At 29.7% G+C, this 26,225-nt stretch overlaps 1 protein-coding gene and 1 long non-coding RNA gene across 4 annotated transcripts in view; one reads left to right on the top strand and one right to left on the bottom strand.

The window, feature by feature from the left end:
- The window catches only part of LOC130678125 (suppressor of lurcher protein 1), a 473,368-nt gene that overhangs the window by 91,290 nt on the left and 355,853 nt on the right, over window positions 1–26,225 (bottom strand). The window lies entirely within an intron of this gene.
- Window positions 20,069–21,575, top strand: LOC130678135 (uncharacterized). The gene is made up of 3 exons (XR_008991768.1): window positions 20,069–20,223; window positions 20,356–20,484; window positions 21,204–21,575. It is a non-coding gene; the product is annotated as an uncharacterized LOC130678135 (long non-coding RNA).

The following is a 26,225-nucleotide window of genomic DNA, read 5'->3' as shown; positions in this document are numbered from 1 at the left end:
TTACTAACTCTAACTCTCTCATTAAGTTGTCGAAAGATCCATTAACTATATCGAGCAATTACTGATTGTGAGTATTTGTCGAATTTATTTACTAAATAAAACTATATATTTAAATTAAATTTAACATTGAAACTTAATTATCGTTAGATCATTAAATAATTTATTCCGTTTGTTAAATTTATTTATTTTTCAAAGTTGAATCAGTTGATTTAATACACGGAAAGAAAATTATAGGATTTTTATCTATACATTGTGGGAATGGTTCTCATAATATTATAGGAATGATTCCCATAATGGTAGAAGAACTATTTCAATAGCATTATGGGAACCATTTCTATAATATTATGGGAATGATTCCCATAAGTACCATCCCTATAAATTATGAGAAACATTCCTATAATAAAGATTTGAACCCGACTGGTTACTGTTCTGCACCCGACTCAGTACGGTGCTGGAAGAAAATGCTCGATTGTGGTGCAGCACCACACTGATTACTATGCGGGACCTGACTGAGTCGTATGCGCACATCACTCAGTCAGGTTCCGCACAGTAATCAGTGTGGTGCTGCTCCACAATCGAGCATTTACTTCCAGCACCGTACTGAATCGGGTGCAGAACAGTAACCAGTCGGGTTCAAATCTTTCCGTGTATAATTATACTCTCTTAAATTTGAAACAGTGAAAATAGTGACTATTCACTGTTTACTAGTGAAAAATCTGTCACTAATTCAAACAGTGGTATACTTTTCACGAGCAATAAGTGACTATTCACTGCCAAATAGTGATTGTCACGTAATTTTCACTAATACGTTTTTAGAGAGTAGGAACCATTCCTATAATACATTATATATACATACATATCATACCTATAGGAACTGTTCCTATAAGAATAGGAATGCTACCCATAATGTTATAGGAAGTGTTCCTATCATTTATGGTCATAGTTCCTATAATAGTATCGGAAAAAATTTCATAAAATTGTAGGAACCCTTCCCATGCACTTGAAGATCGTAACGTTTTTCACTAATCGAAAATGAAAATAATTTATGTAATTTGAATCTGAAGGTGACTTAAGGGGTAGTCGGGGGTGGCCTGCAGTTATCGGCTGACGTGCGAGACATTTCAGAAATCTAGACCCGTAGATTTTCACTTTTCATTTCGTCTTTTTATTTTCGTTCCACGAAAGACGTTCCGATTTTCAAGTACATCCCTTCCCATAGTTTTCTTTCCATGTAGGAAGATCAAATGAATAATATTTTTTAAGATCTCCAAATGAGCGGGAAGTTTTGCCGGCCAACCAGCTTTAAAATTTTTCTTTTAATCAGTATTGTTTCATTAAATAATACAGTTGCTCCCTGTTACCATAACAGCATCATAGTTCGTCAACCCCCATTTGTGCATTCACGCCCGGTTATAAAAAAAAAGTAAAATTAATATATAAAATATACGGATTATTCATATGAAATTTTCATTTACACAAATATAATTCCGTATTATATTTACGCTTACAAATAATGAAATTAATTTAGTCATAATAAAACTGTTACGAAATATTTTTGCTAATTTAATCAAATCATAAATTTTTAATTTGTAACTATACCAGAAAAATAATAATAACAATTTTGCACTGCAGATAAAAAAAATAATGGTATTATTTTTAATAAAAGTCAGTCATCATTAATAAATCCACCATCAATAATAATTAAAACCTGATAGTATAGAGTTATTTCAAAAAGTTTTATATGATTCCTGAATCTCTAATTACTCAGTAATGTATCATGTTAATAATATTAGAATTTTTTTTTAATTAAGGTAAAATAGCCTTAAAAATTTTCATGTGAACTGATATACTTAAGCACATTTCACTGACACTGTAACGAGTATATCGGATTTAAAAAGATTTATTTTAATCCCCGAGATTTATGTTCACAAAAAACAAAAGACTATTTTTGTTAGGAAAAAAACTGAAAAAAATATTTTTTATTAGAAAAAAAAAAATAAATAATCATAACAACGGACAAAAGAGAGAACGATGATAATAATGATAATGAAAAAATACTAGTTTATTTACCACGTGAATTTTCATGTTTTCTATTCATTTCTTTTTACATTTTTTTTTGTTTTTTCGCTATGAAAAAAAAAATTTTTTTTGCTCCCATTGGAGTAAGTGCATTTAATAATTCTCGTGAAAATTCAGTTTCGTCGACGTGATTCATCCATATGAAAAATCTCATCTCTACGTTTCTAATTACCTTGTGTATATTTTTTTATTTTTTCCTATTTTTGTTGCAAAAAAAAAAAAAATTTTTTTTTCAATTATTTTTCTACTATTCCCATGAAGTTTTGTTGTTTTTTTTTTTATTTGTATTCTAATTCGCTGCCAAATGAAATAAGCATAAATTTTCGTGTCGAGTTATTTCTATTTTATTTTTTACGTTAAATTTTTATATTGTTATTAAATTTTTTTATTTTTTGATAACGTAACGTTAATTGATAACTACACGGTAGAAAAATTTCGGTAAAATTTATGATGTTAGCATTGTAATCTAGATTGTCATTACTTTCAATTTTTAAATTTATTGTGTAGGTTATATTTTCTATTACATAACATCGCAATTTGATCAAAGGTTCTCTAGATCCAAACTTATTCGAAAAATTACATATAATATCGGAAAAAGAAATTTACTAAGAAAGAATAAATCTGTTAAAAAAAACTTGTGAAAGTTCATTCTATCCTAGTGATGAGATTATCGGCATTAAATTTAACCTCGAAAACGGTGTTAATATACTACCGGTAGCGGTGTTAAAAATTTTCCTAGTGTTTTTAATTTTTCACATGACTGTCCGAACTAGTAATGTTTAATAACGAATTTGAGGTTATTTAGTCTATCATATATAGTTAAGTTTGCAAACGAATGGGCTTTTCTTCCATAATTTTACTACAATCAAGTCATTACTGCGCATGCGCGTTAGTGCAAAGTCATGCACTTCATCACAGCCAAATAGTGGGAGAAAATCCTATTTTTTTGCAGACTTAACTATAAACATGAACATACATTGACGTAGACCAGTACATAGGCGTAAGTAACGTCAATTTTTTAATCATAGGTGTCGCACAATTCCTAGATCTGCCTTGATTTCGCAAGCTAGCGTCTAGCAACAACGAGGGGATGCTCATATATTTTTACTAGCGTAGTTCTATTTTTCAAGGCGTCATATTAGTATTTGGCTTAAATATAGCTTAGCTACACAATGAAAATTTCAATTTTTGGAGAAAATGGACCCGCCTAAAATTCACAAATAAAATATCAGATGTTAATTAAAGATAAATAAATAAAATAAGAAACTGATATATTGAAAAGCTTTTATTTATTTACTTAAGAAATAAAAAAGGTTAAAAATAGTTGACACGATTTGTGACACTGTTATAAATATTTAATTTAGCAAATGATATTTATTCAAGTGAATTGTCAATTTGAACGGATAATTGCGTCAATCTAATTCAGTAAAGAGTCACGACAACGAGAAGGAAAACGAAAATGACGACACCCTTGGGAGACTTTTCTGACGCAGCAAAAGTAGAGTTCGTCTTACTTTATCTTTCTCTCTATTTCACTCACTTTACTTGTGATTGCAGTAGATTCGAAGATGGAGTGAGATGTCAGATACAGGCAAACTTCAGATCTTTGGGACGGCAAAGAAAAAAAAATCAAATAAATGAAAAAAAGACAAATAAGTGAGATCGAACGTAAGAAAAAATGAAATAAAAATAAACTAGCTAAAAAAATGTACAGGATAGTACGGTAAAATGACAATGAATATTGATGGTTTATGTAAAATAAACAAAAATGTTGATAAATTGTAGGATCACAATCTGTTTAAATTAAAAGTATTATACTGCATAATAATAAATACAAAAATTGGGTGTTCAATATTTGATTGTTGATTCCTAATATTTTATAGTAGGGTTGAAAGTGTACTATGTCATAATTAGAGGTAATCAAATTCGTCATGAAATTTCTTGCGGGCTTAGTTATAAAATTAATATTGTGACACAACTGTAGAGCGTCTGTTTCAAGAGAGATATTTCCACATAACATATTTTTTTTTATTATAACCCAATTTAATTTATCATTGTCAGCTTCTAGACTTTAGCAAAAAAAGTTTTTGGTATCGATCATTAGTAGTGCGATTAGTCGACAGCACTATTAAAAGTGATATCAGTATCGATCATGTTTCAAATACCAAAAACTCTAACCTTAAAATTTTGTATTTAATCTCTATATAGATGGAGGATTAATCATCGCGATTAATATCATTTGCATTGTTAATATTATTGAAATTTCTGTGATAAATATATAGACCTAAACATTCGCTACTATTGGATCCATGAGTTGGCAGAGTGGTACAAACTTCAACTGATATGCAGAAGGACCCAGGTTCGAGCCCCAGTAATGACCAATAATTTTTATCGATAAAAAAATTAATAAACATCAATTAATCAGTACAAATAGTAATACCAAGCATAGATAATTGGATTACACTATTGATACGAAGTAGTTGACGTACGAAAACGTAAATACGACTTGCGTAGTTGTAAATCGTAGATACATCCTTTCAAAACGCAATGAAACAATTAAACTATATCGGAACATTTTTGTCTACAAGCTTCTAGGTAATCTGTCAGACCCAAAAAAGCTCGAGAAACTGGGCATCAGTAGAGTTATCATCTGCTAGGCCCAAAATATTTTTCTGCAGCTGCTAAGAGTTTTTATTTCTTGTCTTCTAGCTGCTAGACATGTCTTTTGGCAATGAAATGTTTCCGATATAGTTAAATTGTTTTATTGCAAGTTTTGAAAGGTTGTATCTACGATTTACGATTACGTAAGTCTTATTTAGGTTTTCGTACGTCAACTACGTCTAAAATACGCTTCACGACTATTTACGTCTTCAAAAGTTGAATTTACGTCTTCAACGTCTAGTCCGTTCAATCTACGATTTAAATTTTGACTTGGGTTAGCGGGTTCAAAATAATTGTTTTCATAGTAAAGTAGAAAACGTTTAGCTAATGGTCGCTCCATTAGCTCCTGACAATTATCAGAAATTTTTCAGTCAAAAGTATTCTTATATCATTGGTTTCATTGAATGTTATAATTGGCCAATGCGACATTTTCTCGCAAGTGGAGAATTTTACTGGTTATCTGAAATAATTCATTCATATTTTTCATTTATAGCAGTATTTACTTAAGTAGGGCATTATAAAACTGGCGAATAAATTTTCTTGGATTTGAGATGTAATTTAGGGTTTCCTTCTACATAAGAATTTTCCCAAAAACTAATTCCACTTTAGAATTTCAAGTATCTGATGCATTTTTAGTGACTTTTAAATGCTACTCAATAAACATTTAAGCTGAATTCATAATACTATTGCCTGACTATAATATACAAATAAAAAATTAGACTTCTGTAAAATCCATTCAAGTATTGACGCTCGAGTTGCGTTAATTATAAATTATAATACTGATTGATGTTTATGACCATTAAAAATAAAAGATGATAAAATTGACAAACATCGAAAAAAAATATATATATTCCTATTATACGATCTGTTGTTTTGTCACATCCATTTAGTTCAACAGTCCAATGCTATATAACTAGAGTATCGATTTATTTGCGAACATTTGCTGTTGGGAAGCTGTCATCACTATATGGGATTCTTAATCCAGCAGAGCTCTAAGTAATTGACAGGTGTCGCGATAATCAGAGAACAGTTTTGTTATGATCAGAAAATTTTTTATTTTTTTTTTTATCGTGACATACCCCCTCACGCAAAAAAATATAGTCAAATTTTTTTGTAACGTAGATATGACTCCTATTTTAACATGGAAAAAATTTCTATTCCCTATAAAAAAAATGCAAATTTTTCCCTGTATAAAGGTTAATATTTCTCTATTATTATTTTTGTCGTAGTTGAGTAATTTGCTAAAATATTTCTTTAAATACTTTTTGGGAGAGGGCCGTCGTGTCAGTGTACCCAGAAACTTTTGCTCGTCTGATCGGAACAGTGCCGTAAAATTATCGGGTTTTCTAAAAAATTATCGTACGCTCAAAAAAAATTTGAAATTTAAGTTTTTGACTAAATTTACATAATTCAAATTTTTTTTATGCAAAAATATTTTCATTTAAAATTCGGACATAAATTTACTCTTGAAAAATATTTACAAAAAAAATTACATATGCATGTTACTATAGGACTGTGTAAGGTAATAGGGCACTCGTGGGGCGCTGCATGCGTCGAGCGGGTAGTAAATGAAAGTTAACCCGCACGGATAAGAATGAAAATCAAACATATCGAAAATTATCGTACAACGACCGTACAAGACTCATTTTATCGTAACTTTTCATCACATAATCAAAATTGGATGTACGATCGTACAATGCTTCGAATTATGTGACGTTTACGATAATTATGTGACGGATGGAAACACGGCGGTCGTGTCCAGTTTTCTCTATTGAAAAACTAAATAGCAATTATAGCTTTCCATTAATGGGTGTGATGAAGATAATGTCAAGACCCGGTTTAAAGTCACAAGTTAATTTGTGTTACAGTTGACATTTGAAATGTATAAAAATTTCCAGTTCGTTTGAAAATAATTTCGAAGCAAAATTTAGTATTGTGTACTCGAAACTTGAATATTTTTTTTCTAAAAGTATTTTTCGAAGGACAGCTGACTTTTACTTATGAAAAATAATAAAACTACAAAAATATGATGACAAAAAATCATAATTAATTTACTGGCTATTTTTTATCATAAAAAGCTGATAAAAATTTTCTCCTCTCTGAAATAATTCCGTAATACCCATTGTTCTATTAAACATTTAGTAAATGTGGAAACTCTATGCAAATATGGTTGCTGTCTAAGTGCAGTGAAAAAATAGGACCAGTAAAAAAAAAATAAGCAAAAAAGTTGATGCTTTTGCAAACCCAATGAACCAAGCAACTTTATCTATGTAGAAGCTGGCTTGGTAAGCAAATGGCCAATCATACATACCAGAGAAGGGTCGCGTCTGCATCTCATGCATTATAGAGGCGGCTTTTGGTTGCTCCGCATCACCGAGCTCAAGGTAACGATATAGGTATCTACCTTGCTCTATATATCCATGCATATAAATATGTATTTGTATGTGTACCCAGGTATGTTGAGGTTAGACAAGCATCACGAACTTGGCCGCGAAAGAGAATCAAGCTTTCATATATACACTTCGTAAAATATTCTATTTTACTAACAGCAACACGCCGCGTAGTGTACAAGTTTGTCGGTAGGACTCTTGGGGCCTCTGAAACGAACCAACGCCATCATGGAGTCGTATCGCGAGTTAAAAACCCACGGGACTTAACCTTTGTATGCATTTGGATCGTGTAACTACTACAACTCTTATATGCACTTGTATTTACCTTAACCTTTACTACGTGTTGTTAATCTAATTTAACTTTTGAATCTACTGAGGAATTATATACATACTGTAAAAAAAAAACCGGTGTAAGTCCACGCTATCCTGGTGTTAAGCTTATTGGTGTCAAATTTAACCTCGAAAATAGAGTTTAAATAACACTAATAGTGGTGTTCAATCGAGACCAAGACCAAGAATCAAGAAGTTTTTTTTTACCATCAATTACTGGCAGCAGCACTAGGGTAACAGTCGGGTTTAAAAAATGAGCGACATCTAAGACACAAAGGCGGGGTATTTAAAAAAAAATTAAATAAAAAAACATTAAACTGAAAATAAGAAATAAAAATCTGAAAACCGCCTGACCTTGCGGGCCAGCCCCGAAACTTCCCGCTGTTTTCGAGCTCAGGAAGCTCGGAAACATTACTGCTTGTAAATTTTTGAGCCCTTCGAGCTTTCAAAATTTGTTAGGCCGGTGAAACATACCTTCACTGAAAAATTATAGTTTTTTTCCGACGATATCTTTAGATAGAACGAACCAATTTGAACGTTCTTGGTAGCAATCGAAAGGGCTCAATAAGACTTAAAACTGATTACATTTTGAGGCGAATCGGGCAAGTGGTTTATAAGTTATACGCAAAAAACCAAAAACAAAAAAAATTTTTAATTTTTATTCTTCGTATAACTCGTAAACTACATGACCGGTCTACCCCAAAATCTAATCAATTCTAAATTTTAGTGAGCTCTTTCGATTGCCACCAAGAACGTTTAAATCGGTTGATTCGTTCTAAAGATATCGTCGAACAAAAAAAAGATCATACACACATACACACGGACGTCCATCCGGGAATAGTCAGAATAGCTTCCTAGGACCTCAAAACGTCGACATCTGATGAAAACTCGATTTTCGAAAATCGGACCAAAACCAATTTGCAATTTTCTTAACGGGAAGTTAAATAAAAACAAACTAATAATTCAAAAGTTTGATAGAAATTCATAATTGAAAAAAAAATAATTAATATTCCAAAATAAAATAAAAGTAATGATTAAAAATAAAATAAGCAATTGAGGTGTGCACTTGTGGATTTTCTTTTCCAACATTTTTAAAATACGTTTTGTATCATTTGATTGGATTACAAAGAAATTCCTCAATTTGAATTTCAAACTTCGTTACACTGAATCCCGAATTTATTTCACATGAATAAATTTTACCCTTTGTGTATTTTTAAATTCATTAATATAATAAAATCTATGAATAAATCGATAAATAAACGAATCTATGAATCGATAATTGTTTTCAGTAATTAAATCTTAATAATTAATAACTAAACCTTAGTACATATTTTTACGACCTCATGACGTCGTCATTTTATGAAAATTCAAATATTTGAAAAATTTCCTTTCTTAGCGGGAAGTTAAAAAATAAATTGAATCAAATTAAAATAATTTTTTTAGATTTCAATGTGATAAATGTTAAAAAATGAATCTATATAAAATGATAGGTTTTGGAAATAAAATAAAAAAATGAAATTTGAATAAAACGATAGTAACTTCTATGACTGAAAAATGACACTAGCACGATGCAAATCGTTCGATCGTGCATGTTATCCAGCGAACTTTTACGATTTACTACTCGGTAGAATTTTCGTGCTTGGAATATGATAGCCCTGGCATAGGCTTTTTTTCTTTATCTCATTCCATCACATACAACTGTAATATGCCGAGTAAAATAAAAAAAGAAATAAATAAAATAAAATAAAATAAAAGACAGAGATGAACTGTACTGAGTGTAGAATACGATAGGTGGTATGGAGTGAAGTGGAGTAGGGCGAAGTGAAAAAAAGAGCTTTAAGCTTTAAGCTATAACTCGTTGAGAATTCTACACGTGGAAAATTTATTTTCTTTTATTTTATTTTAAATTATACGTGGGAGCATGTGAGCCATGACAATTGACATTATTGAAATAATTTAAGCAATAAAACGTGATCTGGAATTATAACTTTATTATTTCTATATAAATGTAGATAACGAGAATTTTTTACCAATTAAATTCTCTTAACGTTCCAATTGATAAATTATTTTTTTAATTATTGAGTGGCAATGAATGATGAAATTTGTGAAATTCAGTTGACAAAAAAAATATATATTTATATATATGCGGATAGTATTTATTGATAGAATTTTTTATAGAATTCAATTTATTTATTGAATCAAAAAATATTCATTGGAAACACAAGTAAACGAGGCAGGTTTTCATTTTTAATAAATAAATAACTTTGAGTGATGAAAAATTTAAAAGCGCCTTTTAGTACAAGAGTCAATTACAGTTTCCGCAGCCGCTTTTGTTATGTCTCTGTCAACGGATTGTGAATTTCATTGTAAGCAAAAACATGCTGTAATAAGAGGTTCTTCAGTAGTTTTTTATTTTTACATACAAACAACTGTCAAATTGAAATTAGGTGTCAAATTGATCAAAGTATATTGTGTTGAGCATTGTTGTAGATTTTTTTAATAATGCATTTTTAAACATATATATTTAAAAATGCTACTGTACGATGGACGGTGTGGCTCAATGAGTACAGATGAATTGAACGGAATATGGGATAGGCTCGGATAGCTCAACTAAAAGAGCACTCGGCGCGTAACCGGCATGGTCTGGGTTCGATTCCCAGTTCGGACTATCTATGTTTTTCTCAATTTATTTATCGACTGTTCATTGAGAAGGTTCCTTTCTTATCCTATCCGATTCTCTCCTGTTATTGAATAATTGAAATAATGCTGTTAAGCAGGAAAGTATATGTTTTTACACACACATTCGAGACTATATACGTAAAGCTTTTCACACTTCCGTATTATGGGGAAACAAAATTAGGATAGGAAGGGATTGGGTAGAATAAGAAAGGAACGTTTTCAATAAAAAGTCTATAAATAGGTTGAGAAAAATATAGATGGTCCAAGCTGGGAATCGAACCCAGACCATGTCAGTTACGCGCTAAGTGCTCTTCCCGTTGAGCTATCCGAGCCTATGCCAAATTTCGTTCAATTTATCTGTATCCATTGAGCCACAATGTCCATCTTACGGTAGCATTTTTAAATAATTTAAATAATGCTGTTAAGCGGGAAATTACGTGTTTTTACACACACATACGGGACTATAGACGTGATATGAACGTAATAGTTACCATCAGGTTATTAAGAATAACGATGTTGATAATAGTTATAATTAGTTAAGATAATAAAAGTTATAATTTCTGATAATCTAGATTAAAAATTTAGTATCTTAGATATTACCCACATGAAAAAACTTTATATGTGAAAAAACATACTTTAAAATATATGAATATTATAATGTGATGTATTGCACAATATATAAAATAATATTTATATTTTTGCCGTATCAATATATGATAATAAATTGAAAAAAAAAAATATTACTACAATATATTAATTATATATTTATCAATATATCTTTTTTTATGTATGTTGAGCATATATATCTTGGTAAATTTTATCATATATTGATATATTGTATGTATTGTATTGAAATTAGTATATTTATCAATATACAGTATGATGTATATTTTTTGTATGCTTTCCAGTATATTGCAAAATATATGGTACTCCATATATTTTGCAGTATATAACGTCCAATATATTGCAAAATATATAGTACTATACATATTTGTCGTACTATGGTATGTTACATAATAAAAACCATGCATTTTAGTTTGTAATTATCATTTCTATGCTATCGGGCAGCTTCTTAAAAAATATAGGTATACAAAAACTATAATTTTCAATATATTGAGAAAAATATAATTTTTAATATATTGGAAAAATATAACTTCAATATACCGCAAACCATAGATTTAAACATATAAGTTCTTCCATGTATGATCAATTATATACAGACAATATATCACTAATTATGAGTCAAAATATATATAAATTTCATTAAATTATAGTTTATAAATTACATATATATCATTCATATATGACAAAAATATATTGAGCATTATACCAGATAATATACATAGAGAAATATAAAACATTATATAAAAAGAAATATATTAATAAAAATATATAATCCAATATATGTAAAAAACATATATTCATAAATTTATATATTTTTGCCGCCATATATGTATCACATATTCACCATATATATTTTTATATATTTTTAACAATATATAGCTTTTCCATGCAGAATATAATAAATTTTTCTCGGTGTAAGAGTAATTATTAGTTATATTTGATCTAATAATTTAAATAAAAATATTTTATTAATAATCACTTGATACTGATAACAGAAAAAGAAATTAAATTTTCATAACTAAAATGCCATGGGATTTCTCTTTAGATAATAAATTCCCAACAGACGTACGGAATAATATTTAAACGTTTTAATCAATTATTTCTGAAGTTATATTATAAAAGTAAATGCACGAACGAATCAAGAGATTTACGTAAATAAAAAACGTGTAAATAAAAGAAAAAGAAAAATGAAATAGGAAAAAAAATACTGGTAAAGAATAAACATCAATAAAATAAAAAAATCATAAAAAACTGTCGTAAAAAAAAAAGAGGTAAATGTTGTACAGCGTTGGGAAGAGTTGATGCAAGAGAAAATATACAATAGTATTGGATACCAACGTTAACGTTTGCTCTCATTGTTGTTATGTCCTCGACGGTGAGATGATTTTAACTTTATATATAATACACACTATGACTGCTTTATATTTATATATGTATATTTATTTTTATCAGATAAAAGATGTGAAAAATACAATACACACGATGTGATAATATTGAGTGTAAAATATAGATTTTTTTCACACTATTCATTTAAAACTTTTATATATTTTGGTTTTTATTTCTGGTTGTTTCACATTTTCACTAAAACAAACAATGAGATGCATTGCTATTAATACGTTGATTATACATTTGTAATTTATGTAAATATTTTTCGTATTTATTTAATTTTTGCGATGAGAAATTCTATACTCGGTTGAAATGAAATAAATGTAGAATTGTGTTATTTATTATGATGGCTATCAGCGATTTTTTATCGTTGAAATAAATAAATTTTATCGTTTGGCTAGATTGTGGTTGGAATAATAATAGGGGCAAGGTGGTTTAATTTTTTGGAAGAGGTAAAAAATAGTAATAAATAGTATACTGCATGGCATGAGACGAAACAAGACTATGTCAGACGAGGGTGAAGTTGGCTGCCCGAGCCGAAGGCGAGCTGACATCACCCGGAATCTAGGGACTTGTTTCTCGCTGGCTGTTGACACCAAAACTTAAAGTTCCCATGCAAGTCATGGTGAAAAATAGAGTATGTGACCCAGGATGGAACACGATTTCAGACTGGGTGATGTCAGTTCTCGCCTATGGCTAACGCAGCCAACTTCACCCTGATCTGAAATCGTAATGTTTCATTACTTGTCACACAATTTACTATTTTTATTGGAACTCATATTATTTTTTTAATTTTTCAAACACAAATGTCAAAAACTAATCAACTGAAGAAACGATAATGAATTTTTTTCCCAGGGAAAAAACTGATCAGTTCTGTCCGCTAAATCATAGTGGTCTGAAATTGGCTTATTCTGAATGGTAAAATAGGCATTGAAACTCGCAGTTCCAATGCAGATAATATGAAAATTGATCATTTCTGAACATCCGATATTAATTAGATACTTTTTTAAAATTATCATACTCGAACTACACCATGATAATATCATATATCGTAAACATATATTAAAAAATATATGTTACAGATATAAATATATATGTGACAATACATTAAATCTTACATAGAACTATACATAGATTTTGGCGGATTTTTTTATATTTCTATTTATGTTTTCTCTTATATGATTTCATATATTTCCGTATAACTTCAATATATTATTTATATATTTGAAAACTTATAATTTTAATATATTCAAAAATAAATGTTATTTATACATGGAAACAAATAAGAATACATATATAATTCATCATTATATGGCACGATATATGGACCATGTATTTAACGTTATAAATTTTTGTATATTTTTTAATATATAGAACCATATAAGTCTCCCCATATATGTAAGAATAAATAAAATCTATTCTTTTCTGTCTTCCTCTCTCTGTTATAAGATTCAAACATTGTGTTCAAAATATATATATATATATGTGTGATAGCTTACAAATTTACATATATAATTATCAATATATGTAATACATATATGTGCTAACTTATAAGTTTACATATATGATTATAAATATATACACTACATGTATTAACTTATAAACTTACGTATATAATTAATTATATTAAAAGTTACTATATTATATATAAGAAAATATATATCGTTTTTGGCTACTTATATGGTCCCATTGATTATATATTTTTCCATATATATTTATCATGTATATTATTTTCATGCGGGCACTCAAATTACAATTAAAATAGAATAATTATGTAAAAACAAATAAAAAATGATTAGAAATCATAATGACTGTATTAATAAATATTAATAATTATTAGTATAAATGGTTGACTGCTAGATTTATGTAAATTATACTTCGATATTTTAAATAAAATACTGAGTTTGATAACCGAATATTTATATTTTTTATATGCATACATACAGAAGCGACAAAGCTTGAGCTATTTGTCGCGAGTTTGATTTATTTTGAATAAATAAAAATACCGTTTATAGCTTCAGCTGTATTTAGATCTATCAAATGAATTTATTTGATATCAATAAATATTTTGAAAAAGAATCTACTCAATTTATATATTTGTGACAAATATTCCTACTTTTTAGTATCATGATCAATAACTTTGAGAGTTTATGTACCATAAAAATTGGTCAATACTATTTAAAAAATTAAAGTGGCTTGACCAAATTACATAGATTTCTATACCAATTTTTAGGTAGTGAGCTGCATGTTAGTAAATTTTCTCGAATCGCTTTCAAGGAAACCCATAGAAAACCATCAGCTTTTATGGTATATTCTGAAACTCATGATAAAATTCGTACAAAGTCATGAGAACCTGCAAGAACCCATGGGGTAAACCCACCCATGGAAATCTTACTTGGACTTTCGGCTGATGCGGCAAAAATGGATTCCATTGAAATCCATTTGAAATTAATCTGAACATCGATTAACAAGAAGCCACAAAAAAACTATGGGCTCCCATTAAAAATGCATAGAAAAATAGTAATATGGAATAATTTTGTCATTAAGCTTTTTTTATGGATGCTTATGGATACCTGTTTTCTGAATCCAAAAAAAAGTCTCTAGCTATTGTAATTTATGAGAAAAGTGAACCAAAAAGAAACGCGACTATCGAATTTTTAAGGTATGACTAATTTAAAAACCACCATAAAATTTGAATTTATAATTGCACGCAAACAGAAGTATTTACCTACTACTTATGATTCGTTGAAAATGCACTAGATTTATATAATACGTTTCCATTCTTTTGAATTTTTAATTGGATTGTGAAAATTCAAATTATACTACCTAATCCGTTAGATAGCTTGTGATATATATCCTTACCAATACTGAGCAAGCAAAACAGATTTAGCCAACATAATTTACGGGTATCAGCAGTAACACAAAAAAAGAAGAGAACAGAAAAGATATAAAAAATAAAACATGCTTAGCGGGGTTGATGGACAGTAAAGGCAGCTGCCAACGTAAATTTAGACAACCGGATGAATTCGTTAACTCCATTCGAATGTATGATGAAAAAACTTGTCTCGAGAATTAAAAGTAATGTATGACGAGAATGTTCATTAGTTCTATGGTCGGAATTTTTTTTTATCTATCATAATTTATTTTAAATCTCCTTTTTTTGCATATTCGAATCCTGACAATCAAATTATTGAAAACATACGTACGGTTCAAGTTAAAAAAACTTGAAAATAGGATTTGTCAGTAGCTATTGAATTCTTGTTGTGATTATTCAACTATTCATAAAAATGTACACTATTTTGTCGGCATATATTCCCGGACATATATTTTTTCGATTGGGCACTAATATGAGTGCCGACAAATTCCATGAAAACAATGATCCTTATTATAAACTACACGGTAAGAAATATTTTGCGGATATCACTATGTCAGTATGGGCGTGAACGCCATACTGTATGGTATCGAAGATTTTTATAGGTTATAAAATTGTATGCATAGATGATTCAACCATTGCAGGAATAGTAACATTGGCAATAGTTGGCGCGGACGCCGCAATATCAGTATGGCCGTCAGGCCCTTACTGCATTGCCGTATCCACATTGCTTCTGGCCGATAAACCTAGTCTAACGACATCTATATCATTTTGGTAGTAATACGATGATACATTGATTGTATACATTGATTGACACGCCAGAAATCATGGGGGAAAAACTATTAACATTGTGCCCTTGGCATTTTAGTAAGGGTCTCAGGGCCATGCTGTTTCGCCGTGCCTGCTATGCATACGTGTGAGCAATACAATAGCTCCAACACTATACAGTATAGTAAAAAACGCCACACTTCTGGGAACGTCTGTAAAGCCAGCATTGTCATTTGAGCAGAATCGCACGATTTTTATTTATTAATTTAGTGCTAATTTAGTGCCAATTTAATGCCGGTGTACGGAATTTAGTGCTATATTTGGATCTGAGAAAATTGGTACAATGCTAGCTTCTCTGCAAGCTAGGACTTCTGGGACTCTTTACAATACTGTCTTGGAATATTTTACATACTATTTTAGTATCTGTCTTAAGACCATACCAGCATGGTGTTGAACGCCATGCATTTCTTACCGTGTAACGACCGCGATGCACTAGTTTGTAATCAGTGATAGATTATCTGGTTTGAATGGCCTACGTAGTGCCCATATTTGAACCCTACTGAGCATCGTTGGGTTTTTCCGAAATGAAAAAACCCTTTAATTCATAAAAGGAAGATCATTACAGCCAATGGAAGACTCATTTGAGAACGAACGAAATATTAGAGTTTTGTGATTTATAAAGCAAAAGTAGTCTTATTTTTCACTTGAAAAACTACAAGTGCAGTAAATTGTATAAAGATGCCTCATATTTTTGGCCAAAGCTGTATATATTTCACTTTAAATGTAATACAGCCTCTCGAATCAATCCATCATAGTCCGGCATCAATATTTCACGATAAAAAAGAAATTCAGAACTATTTACATTTATTCACTCAAGTACACAACACGAAGCATAAACAGAGCTCTTTATTCTCACTCTACATCTAAGACTTCATGCCCCAGTACTCGCGTTCAAGCGATTTTAAATTCCAGCACGTTCCTAGTCTCATTTGTAACAGCAAATCAATAGCTATTCTGAATGATTGTTCTCAATCAACATATTTTCAAAAAAGTTTCAATCGGTTTTATTGCAGCAGACCAAAAATCCTTATCAGGTTAAACTAAGTTTGCTATTTAAAAATAAATTTAACTTATTTCGTATCGAATTCTAGTTTCCTTATGGGGTTTTGCTTCTTACCTCGCCCTGTCCTATTTTCTTATTCCTTTTTCTTGACCTAGCTCTTCTACCTACTGTAGTATAAGTTTAATCAAAGCTCTGTCTATTCCCTTTAAAGTTGAGTAAGATGTTTTAAGAACTCTGAAAAGGACAAATCGAGAGTCTGTCGGGTCTCGCTTGGATACTTACTGGGATTCAATTTCCCATGACAATCCCTCGATTGCAATGATGACAGCGCTTACTGTGGTATCATTGGTCATCATACCGACATTTTGACAGATACCATGTAACCAAAAAATTATGAATGTAAATTTCTAAAAGTATTTATCGATCAATTGTTGATTAAAACAAAAATCGTTACGACGGAACATCAACTATTCACAATACATTCATATATAATTAAATTTAAAAAATTTTAACTGTTCCACTGTATAAACAAGAAATAAACCTTTAGAAAACTTGGCCGGTATAGCAGATCATTCTACTAATGACCTCCCGTTAGCTAGTGGGGCTCTGATGTTAAGTGCCCAAGCCGGGTTTCGAACCCTTGCCTATGGAGTTACAAACTGACACCTTCTCAGCTTCGTTACTAACCATCAGTTAACTCATTTATTGCTCATTTTACACATGACCGAAGGTTTCGTTGCCCGATTAGAGGAATACCCTGACGAAAATTTGAAACCATAATAATTATATTCAACTTCTTCGGCCTCTCAAAAACTAAATAAAACATTTAATGGTTGATTGTTCTCTTCAAATAAATTTTCAATAGAATGTTTTTAACATGAAGCTAAATTCAAAACATTTCATTTTTTTTTTTCTACGAAGGTTAAGTTATTTTATTTTTAAAAGTTAATAAATTTCATTAAATGTTTGTAACAGAATAATTCAGGTTGCATTCACGTAAACCTAGAATAAATAAACTGATTGTGAAAAATTGAAAACATAAACAAAAACAACTCAAAGGCAGCAATTAGTGTTTTTAATTTAACAAAAAGAAAAAAAAACAACAACGAAAGAAAATAGAGAATTAACAGGAAAATGCAAAAAAAATAAAATAAAACGAAAAGTGAAATAAAATTAAAAAAAACGTGACCACAGAGCGGTATAACGAGAGGAATAAAGAGTGAGAGGCGACAAGACAAAAGAGAATTCTACAGCTAGGTTCATTCGACAACGGTTAATTATCATCCTCTGGAAATGTTTCACTCATTCTTTTATATATGTAAGCATTATTTTTCAATTTATTCTACGTTGATAACGGGTAGTGCGTCACAAAGCTTGCGGTGATGATAATAATTAATAATTAAAAACTTTTTTTTTTCAATTTGTTTCGTGATACTAAATTCAAATATCAAACGAAAGTTCTTTTAAATGAAATTACTCTGCTGTCTAAAATCAAGGCTCATTCAAAGATGGTTATGAAATTAGTTATTATTAATTATTTTAATATCGAACAGTTTTCAAAATATTCAAGAAAAACAAAATATAAATTTTTTCCATATTTATTTAAATATTTCAGAATCTATTTGATTGAATGATCTAGAATTTGCCCGAAATCTGAGCTCAAACAGACTCTATTGAATGCCGCAAGAACTTTTAGATCTTAATTTATTAAAAATATATGAAGTTTACATCCACACACAATCATATACACATACGAACATCTCTCTGAAAATTTCAGAGTAACATCTTAGGACCTTCGAACTTTGACATCTGATTAAAACTCGATTTTCGAAAATCGGACCGAAACCAATAACTTCCCTCTTTTTGAAAATTTGCAATTTTCTTAATGGGAAGTTAAAAAGGTGAACTTGTTCCAATACAGACCTGGGTAATATTCATCGAACACTCAGACGAAATTGTGTTTTTTTTTTCCTTATAAAATAGTAAATTAAGTGTCGGAATAATTATAGTCAGTTGAAAAAAATATGGTATGTTTTTATTGGTTAAGATTAAAATTTATAATGCTTCAGTCTTACGTCAAAGAGTCTAAACTGGAATTTTTTCCATCATACGGTAATTAGAAAAACCGGTTCATTAAATGGGCCATAAATCGTAAACAGTGAGTTTTACAAAAAATTTTACTGGAAACAACAGATGCGAAATTTTATTCTCTATAATAATGGTCGCTATGATTTTTGCCCTAAAGTGCATAGTTTCCAAGATATCGGCCGAAAACGTTTTTTCAACATGGCGCTTGTAGCGCTACCTGGATCTGTCAGCATTTTGAGATTTTATGCTCAGTAAGTGATCCTAAACCTTATAAAAAAAAAAATTTGGATCGGAAATTTAGTGCAAAGTTAAATTCTATTTTTACTGGCCTAAATAAACCATTTAAATATAGTGGAAACAAACATGCAAACCTTCTCAATAAGACAACTTATAGATAAATTGAGAAAAATATAGATAGCCAGAACTGGGAATCGAACCCAGACCATGTCGGTATCGCGCCGAGTGCTAAATTTATCCGCTTAATATATCGCGATACTAATTTAAAAAAGACATATTTTCATACGCCCTTTTGGCTTTAGAAAACTCTCTAGAACCAAAAGGGCGTACAATTTTATGTTCATTGCCAATCGCTTTGTGGACTTATTTCATAAATGAAATTTTTTTTACTAATTTTCGACTTCACAATAAGTTTACAATAAGATTAACATTAAAAAGAAAATGATACGCCCTTTTGATTTCAAATTTAGTGACTAAAGCCAAAACGGCGTATAAAAACATAAGTCCTTTTAGAATTAGTGACGCGTGATGATTCAAATTGAAGTAACTTACAATAATGTATTCGATAGAAGTATGGTAATTGATGAAGTGTCTTGAAGACTCACTGGGTAACGTGGCTTTGAACTCTCCATCGTCCTATCATCAACTTTTCATGTTTTCCACATAATATGCATATTATTTTCACTATTTATATCATTATGCATTGTATAGGCAAATTATAATAATTAATTTATAATGTCTTTAGCTGAGTCTATGTTCTATTTCATAAATCATATGATGCGCATCCAGTGACTCTTCAAGGCTTACGAGTACATCTATTATCAATCATACTTCTATCAGATACGTTGTTGTAAACAATATTAATTTAAATTATTTATTGAGTAGATTTTCCAGTTTGGTCTCTTTGACTAAAGGTGGAAAAATAATAAAATTTAAACTCAACCAAAGAAAAAATACCATATTGTTTTCAATTGGCTATAAATACTCCGATACTTGACTCATTGATTCGTAAAGAAAAATAATTTTCGTCAAGTGTCGGCTGAAAAGTAAGTTCTGTCTTGAAACAATATACAAGTATAAAACCATTGTTTACTTAAAATAGTATTTTTTGCTTTGTATGAAAAGAATTAAAGTCGGAAAAAAGAATTTACTTAGACCAACTATTTTATTCATTACAGTTCAATATAATTGATATAAAAAGCTTCAAAATGATGTCTAGATTATTTTCATTTTTGTCAATTTTATTAATCATTGGAATGATCGCTACTGTTGATTCTAAAAATGACGAAGATTGTACCGGAAAATGGGTATGTTGATTTAAATAACTACATTTCATTCAATATGTACTTGCACTTAACAATCAACCCATAAAATTCATTTTTAAATATTGCTTGTTTATGAGTCGCGAGTTGTTTCACCTTTCAGCATGATTTTATTTTGCCGATAGATAATTTTCTAATATAGATGCTTTGTCTTTATATTTTCCTGCCACCTTATTTATTCATCTGCTCAGGCGCATTGCAATCATATGTTTGTTATTTTCATTCAGTCCAATATTGTAACCTGTGAATAGTACCTTTTAAAAGTTCTAATGTTGCTATAATAATGATTGAATCCCTTTCAACTGAACTTTAAAGACACTCGTCTTGGGTTATGTTACATCATCAACGAGAACTCATAACTCGCTTCGCTGATGCGAGAAAGATGTAGAAACTCGTTCTTGTTGACCACGTAGCATAACCCAAAAATTGTGCCGCCAATACAAGCATATCGCAAACCCTCATTTCAGTCATATGTACCAAAAACAGCTTTTGCACGGCCGATAACGTCACTTTTCGAACAATAGGTATCTCTATTTCCTGCTGTATTATATTTAATATTTTGAGCTGCCGACTCTAGGTGCTTAATGGCGAACATGTTGAGTGTATGTTACAAAAAGTTATTTAAGGCACTGTCAACTCAAATTTCGCTACTGTTTTTTATAAATATTATTTTTTGTAAAATCTTAAATATTATTTTTCAATAGTGTCATGGACAACAAGGCTACAAATGCTGCTTTGGTTATGAGTGTTCTGGCTTTTGGCACGAAGGAACCTGTGGACCAAAATTTGCAACTATTCTCGAGAAAAATTTTGGTGGAAATTGGTCGGGTTAATTAAAATTTTCATTTATAGTCGTTTTCTTGAAGACTTCAATTAATATGTGCATAATAAATGCACAAGTTATTATTTAGTTATCGGATACCGTAACACATAATGACTCATATACATGTATTTTTTTCTATTTAAAACGTTCTATATTCAATACAATGTTAAATTATTATTGGTAAATATATTTTAAAATTGATTTTGTATCAGTTGATTAGATTACAAATAAATTTCTCAATTTGAATTTCAAACTTCGTTACACTGAATCCCGAATTTATTTCACATGAATAAATTTTAACCTTTGTGTATTTTTAAATTCATTAATATAATATAATAAAAATCAAATCAATGAATGAATCGATAAATAAACGAATTTATGAGTCAATAATTGTTTTTAGTAATTAAATCTTAATAAATAATTATTAAATCTTAGTACGTATTTTTCCAATTTTAAAGATTACATACTGGGCTATCATTTCAAAAGTAATCAGAATAATTTCTGAGGACTTCATGACGTCGACATTTGATGGAAACTCGATTTCCAAAAATTATACTAAATATGATGAATTTCTAATGTTTTTAAAATTAATTCAACTACCTGACTTTCTCCAGGTTGTGAATACTATTTTTCTCTAGGTTCGCACACGAAAGTTTGAATTTTTTCGTTGCAGATTTGGTGAAATATATATATATGCTGGTAGAGGGGAAACCAGGGGCAAATGAAGCACTGGTGTAAAATAAGACACTATTTAAGCAATATTTCGAATTTTTTTTTTGTTTAACTTTTTCAAAAATCGAAAGTGTCAGTTGAAAAATGTTAATAACTTGTTTTATGATAAAAAATTTTTAAAAAATTTTTTTCTTCATTTGCATTCAATAATTATGTGATATGTAATTTTTCTCTATATAAATCACTTATGAGAAAATTTAATTTATTTAATTTCTAGAAATTTTTGTTTTCCTAAGCTTGTTTCAATAGGTACCCTATTCTTCCCGCAAAAATAAAAATGTTTTTTTTTAACGGCAGCTGAACATTTTTTCTATTCACTTTGAATATCATTAAAAAAAAGATTTAACGTATTTGAGTCCCCTAGAATTTAGTATTTCCTTAAATGCTCCTTCCTTTTCCCTGCCTTTTTTAATAACTAATTCGAATTTTCATGACGAGGAGTGAACAAAGTGCATGTGTAGTACATACATTTCATACCTTCCCCAAAAAAAACCCATTAGTTAATATAAAATAGATTAAATTAATTAAGAAAACAATCATAAATCACATAGAACTGATATTTATGGAAGATATCAATCAATATGAGACATGAATTCAATCACACATGAGGAAATACTTGAATGTCGAAATGTCATGATGACATATATAATGGATAAATTGCATTTGGAATGTGTATTTTCACGTTGTTCCGTTGTCCTATTCATCTTAAATCATGACTGAATGATAAATCGATGGCAACATGTTAAAAAATGTCGATTGAAACAATATGACATCGTGTAGTGAAAAACAAAGTCGTAACGTACTGTGTAATGTGCATGTATTGTTCAGTCTTTTGAGGATAGTAATTGTTGTAAAGTTGTACATAAATTTTTCCAATTTATTCCTTTGTATTTTTATAGTTATGTAAATAACAAATGGATAGTAATATTATTTACATTTAATGGATACTATATATGGCTGTTCGCTTTGTCTGCTGATTAATAGATGAAGAGACTATGTTTTTTTTTTGCTTAATTAATTACTAACCGCGAAAGCTACAAACTATTGCTGCTTACAACTGAGACTTTCCCGTAACTTCTTTACATAAATTAGGAGCTTACCAATAAAAAATTTTTCTACCCCAGGTAGAAAGTAATCAATGGAATTAGCTTGTATTAAGCTATTTTTATCAGTTTTAGCCTAAAATTAGCTAACAAACTATGGTCAATACAAGGTTAGTTGGTAATGCTTTGGATCGCTAACATAAAGCTTGCAGTTTTAGCTTGCACAAACAGTGACAATTCAAATTACTATAACGTTAAAAATATATCTTATTCTTAGCTAGAATAGATTTGGTAATTCAAGTTTGAAAACATGTCAACAGAGAAAAATTTTTTATTATTTTTTTTACTGTACACAAACATCGGATATTGGGCATTAAATGTATAGTGTTATATATATTTTAGAAATATAAAACAGTAAATGTTCTTTTATGGTTGTTATTCATCGTTTTGACAGTAATTTATAACGTAATCAGTTTTATTCTTGTAATGTAACGACGTTCTAAAAAATTCAAATTTTTTTATTATGAGCATTAAAAACTTGTGATTCAATAAATTAAAAAATTAAAACTTACTTACTTAGTAAATATTTTTCTTTATATATGTTGCAAACAAAATTGAACTCATTTATCACTTATAAACAATAACACAAACTCCTAATTAACCTCAAACTTCAGTTTTCAATGTACGCTTGGAGTAATGTTAGCAGATAAGGTAGTTTTAAGTTTAGAATCCGAGCTTAGAACGAATCTTATCATACGTGGAAAAAAAAGCTAACAGAAAGGTATATTTGAAGGTTAGTTACACTCTAAAGACTTGTAATAAAATTCATTCTAATAACAACCTAGAATAAAGTTTACAAAACAAGACTTAGATGTTAAGCTAAAATAAAGCTATTTTGAAGTTTCAAACTTGTCCGACTAAGACAATTTTCTACCTAGGGCCGTTAAAAATTTGATTGATGCCAAACCGAACAGACGTAGGTATCTCCTAGTTTATTTGTGTTTAGAAAATTTAAGGCATGCGCCTGATTGGTTAAACTATTAGTTTCATATTTCTTTCAAAATTAAAGATATTACAGCTGATATCAATTATCATTAATTCTTAACATTTTGATTTCTTCAATTCTATAATTTTATCTTTTATCGGGTGACAATGTTTATTTTATGCAGACGGGTGCTTGACTAACCGTCAAACTTAATGCAAGAGTTCTGTAGTATAAATATATAAATGTAGATGTAGATACTACACAACATTTTATATAGGTATACTCAATGAATTTCCGTGATTTTGAATGCGCCCAAAAGCTTCTGAGTAACAGAGTATCAACAAACCCACAGATTCGGATGTTCCGTGATACGAATAGGTGAACTGAACGCAAAACCACTACGACAGATTCACCATCCATACCAACCTCAAACTCGTTTTGCTCTGCTTCTCATCTCTATTCGTTCCTTTATTATTTTATGCTCTAGGTAAATTATTGTTTGAGTTATATTTTGTTTCAAACTTGACAATTGTTTTCATTCATTCTTGCATTAATCAAATTTTTCTTTTATGAACAAAAAAAAACATCAGATCCTGTCTTGCATAAGTGTCATTTAGACTACTTAGAATCGAATCACTGAAAATTATATTTGTTCATAGTAACGCCGGTTATGTTGGTCATCTAACGGAAATTGAAATAAACATTTTTAAAAATTACTGTGGGCAAAATTTATAGTATTCGCAACGCACATTATTATGATCATTATAAATTTTTTTGAACCTGTTATAAAAATTGAACACTAAATAAACAAATGACAAAATATTGACCTCCGCCCGATTTTCATATCGAGTTCTAACAACTGTTGACGATTCGAGGTTTCAGGAATTGATACTGACCATTTTAAAGTCGACGTGAGTGCATGTGCGCACACGTTTGTCTATATTTGTGTATGGGAATTCATGTAAATATCTCACGATTCTCGACCAAGTTTACCGATGTTGATACTCTGTACTAATCAAAATAGCCCATCTAAGCTTCAATTTCACGAGAAATGTAAATCAATAAAACAGACAAACTTCGAATTACATAAAAAATGAAATTTACAAATAAAAATTGTTCCAATAACTGTTGAACTAATATTGACTAATTGACCGCGGAATCTAAACAGTTTCAAAGCTCTATCAACCTATTGGATTACCGTGAGGATTTTTAAAATCAGTCTATTTATTCATTATACATTAATATACAGTGGAATTTATATTACTTGACAAAACGTGACTAGTCTTAGAATTTTAGACTAAATTCACCTCAACTTTATTTGGTAGAATGAAATTTATAATATCAGAAATAAATGAGAGCAAATATACACTCGATCTAATTGTCAAACAATTGCCATCTCAAAAGTAAAAAAACCGGGTGTACTTCTAATAGCAGTCTGTCAGACCAGCATGACTCGTAGCGTGCATATTTTTAGGGTTACCGTTTAAAGGTAAACAATACTGTTTACTTTTATACAACTGTAGCACCACTACACCGGATTAAGTTCATTTTAACACTGCTTTTTTTACAATGTATATTAGGGTGGCACAAAAAAACCGACTATTTTTTTTTTTCGATCTCGCATGAAAATTCGTTGGTTTACGATGTTTCTGAGAAGCCTCTCCAAAAATCAGCTCGATAAAAAATTTTCAAGAGGTCGCTCACGAATTTTGAAAATATCAAAAATAATCGAAATTCGGATTTTTATTTCTAAATTTTTTTCTTTCTCGTGGCAGCAATACTTTATATTTGTGAAATCATGACTACGCTAAGAATTTCAGCCCAAAATTTAAATATTTAAACCTCGCTCAAGAATTTTGAATGTTTCCGAGTGCTGTCTTTTAGACGTTTTTGAGCGACCCTTAAATGTTAATAATAAAGCTTCTCGATTTTTTGACCATCAATTTGCATGACAATGAATGAAAATATAACCCGAGAAATAGAAATATCAAGTTTTTTACATACTTTTTTTTTTGTAATACAATTTGTAGGTTTTTTCGCTTATTCAAAATTTTATTGTTTAAGACTGTCCTGTATATTTTTGGTTATGCAAAAGATATATTCAAGTGAAATGACAATAATTGAGTTGTAAAAAAATATAAAA

This window comes from Microplitis mediator, chromosome 1 (genome assembly GCF_029852145.1).
Source record: "Microplitis mediator isolate UGA2020A chromosome 1, iyMicMedi2.1, whole genome shotgun sequence".
Classification (NCBI taxonomy): Eukaryota; Metazoa; Arthropoda; class Insecta; order Hymenoptera; family Braconidae; genus Microplitis; species Microplitis mediator.
Note: the sequence above shows the minus strand (reverse complement) of the source record. Positions and strands in the feature narration are given on the sequence as shown.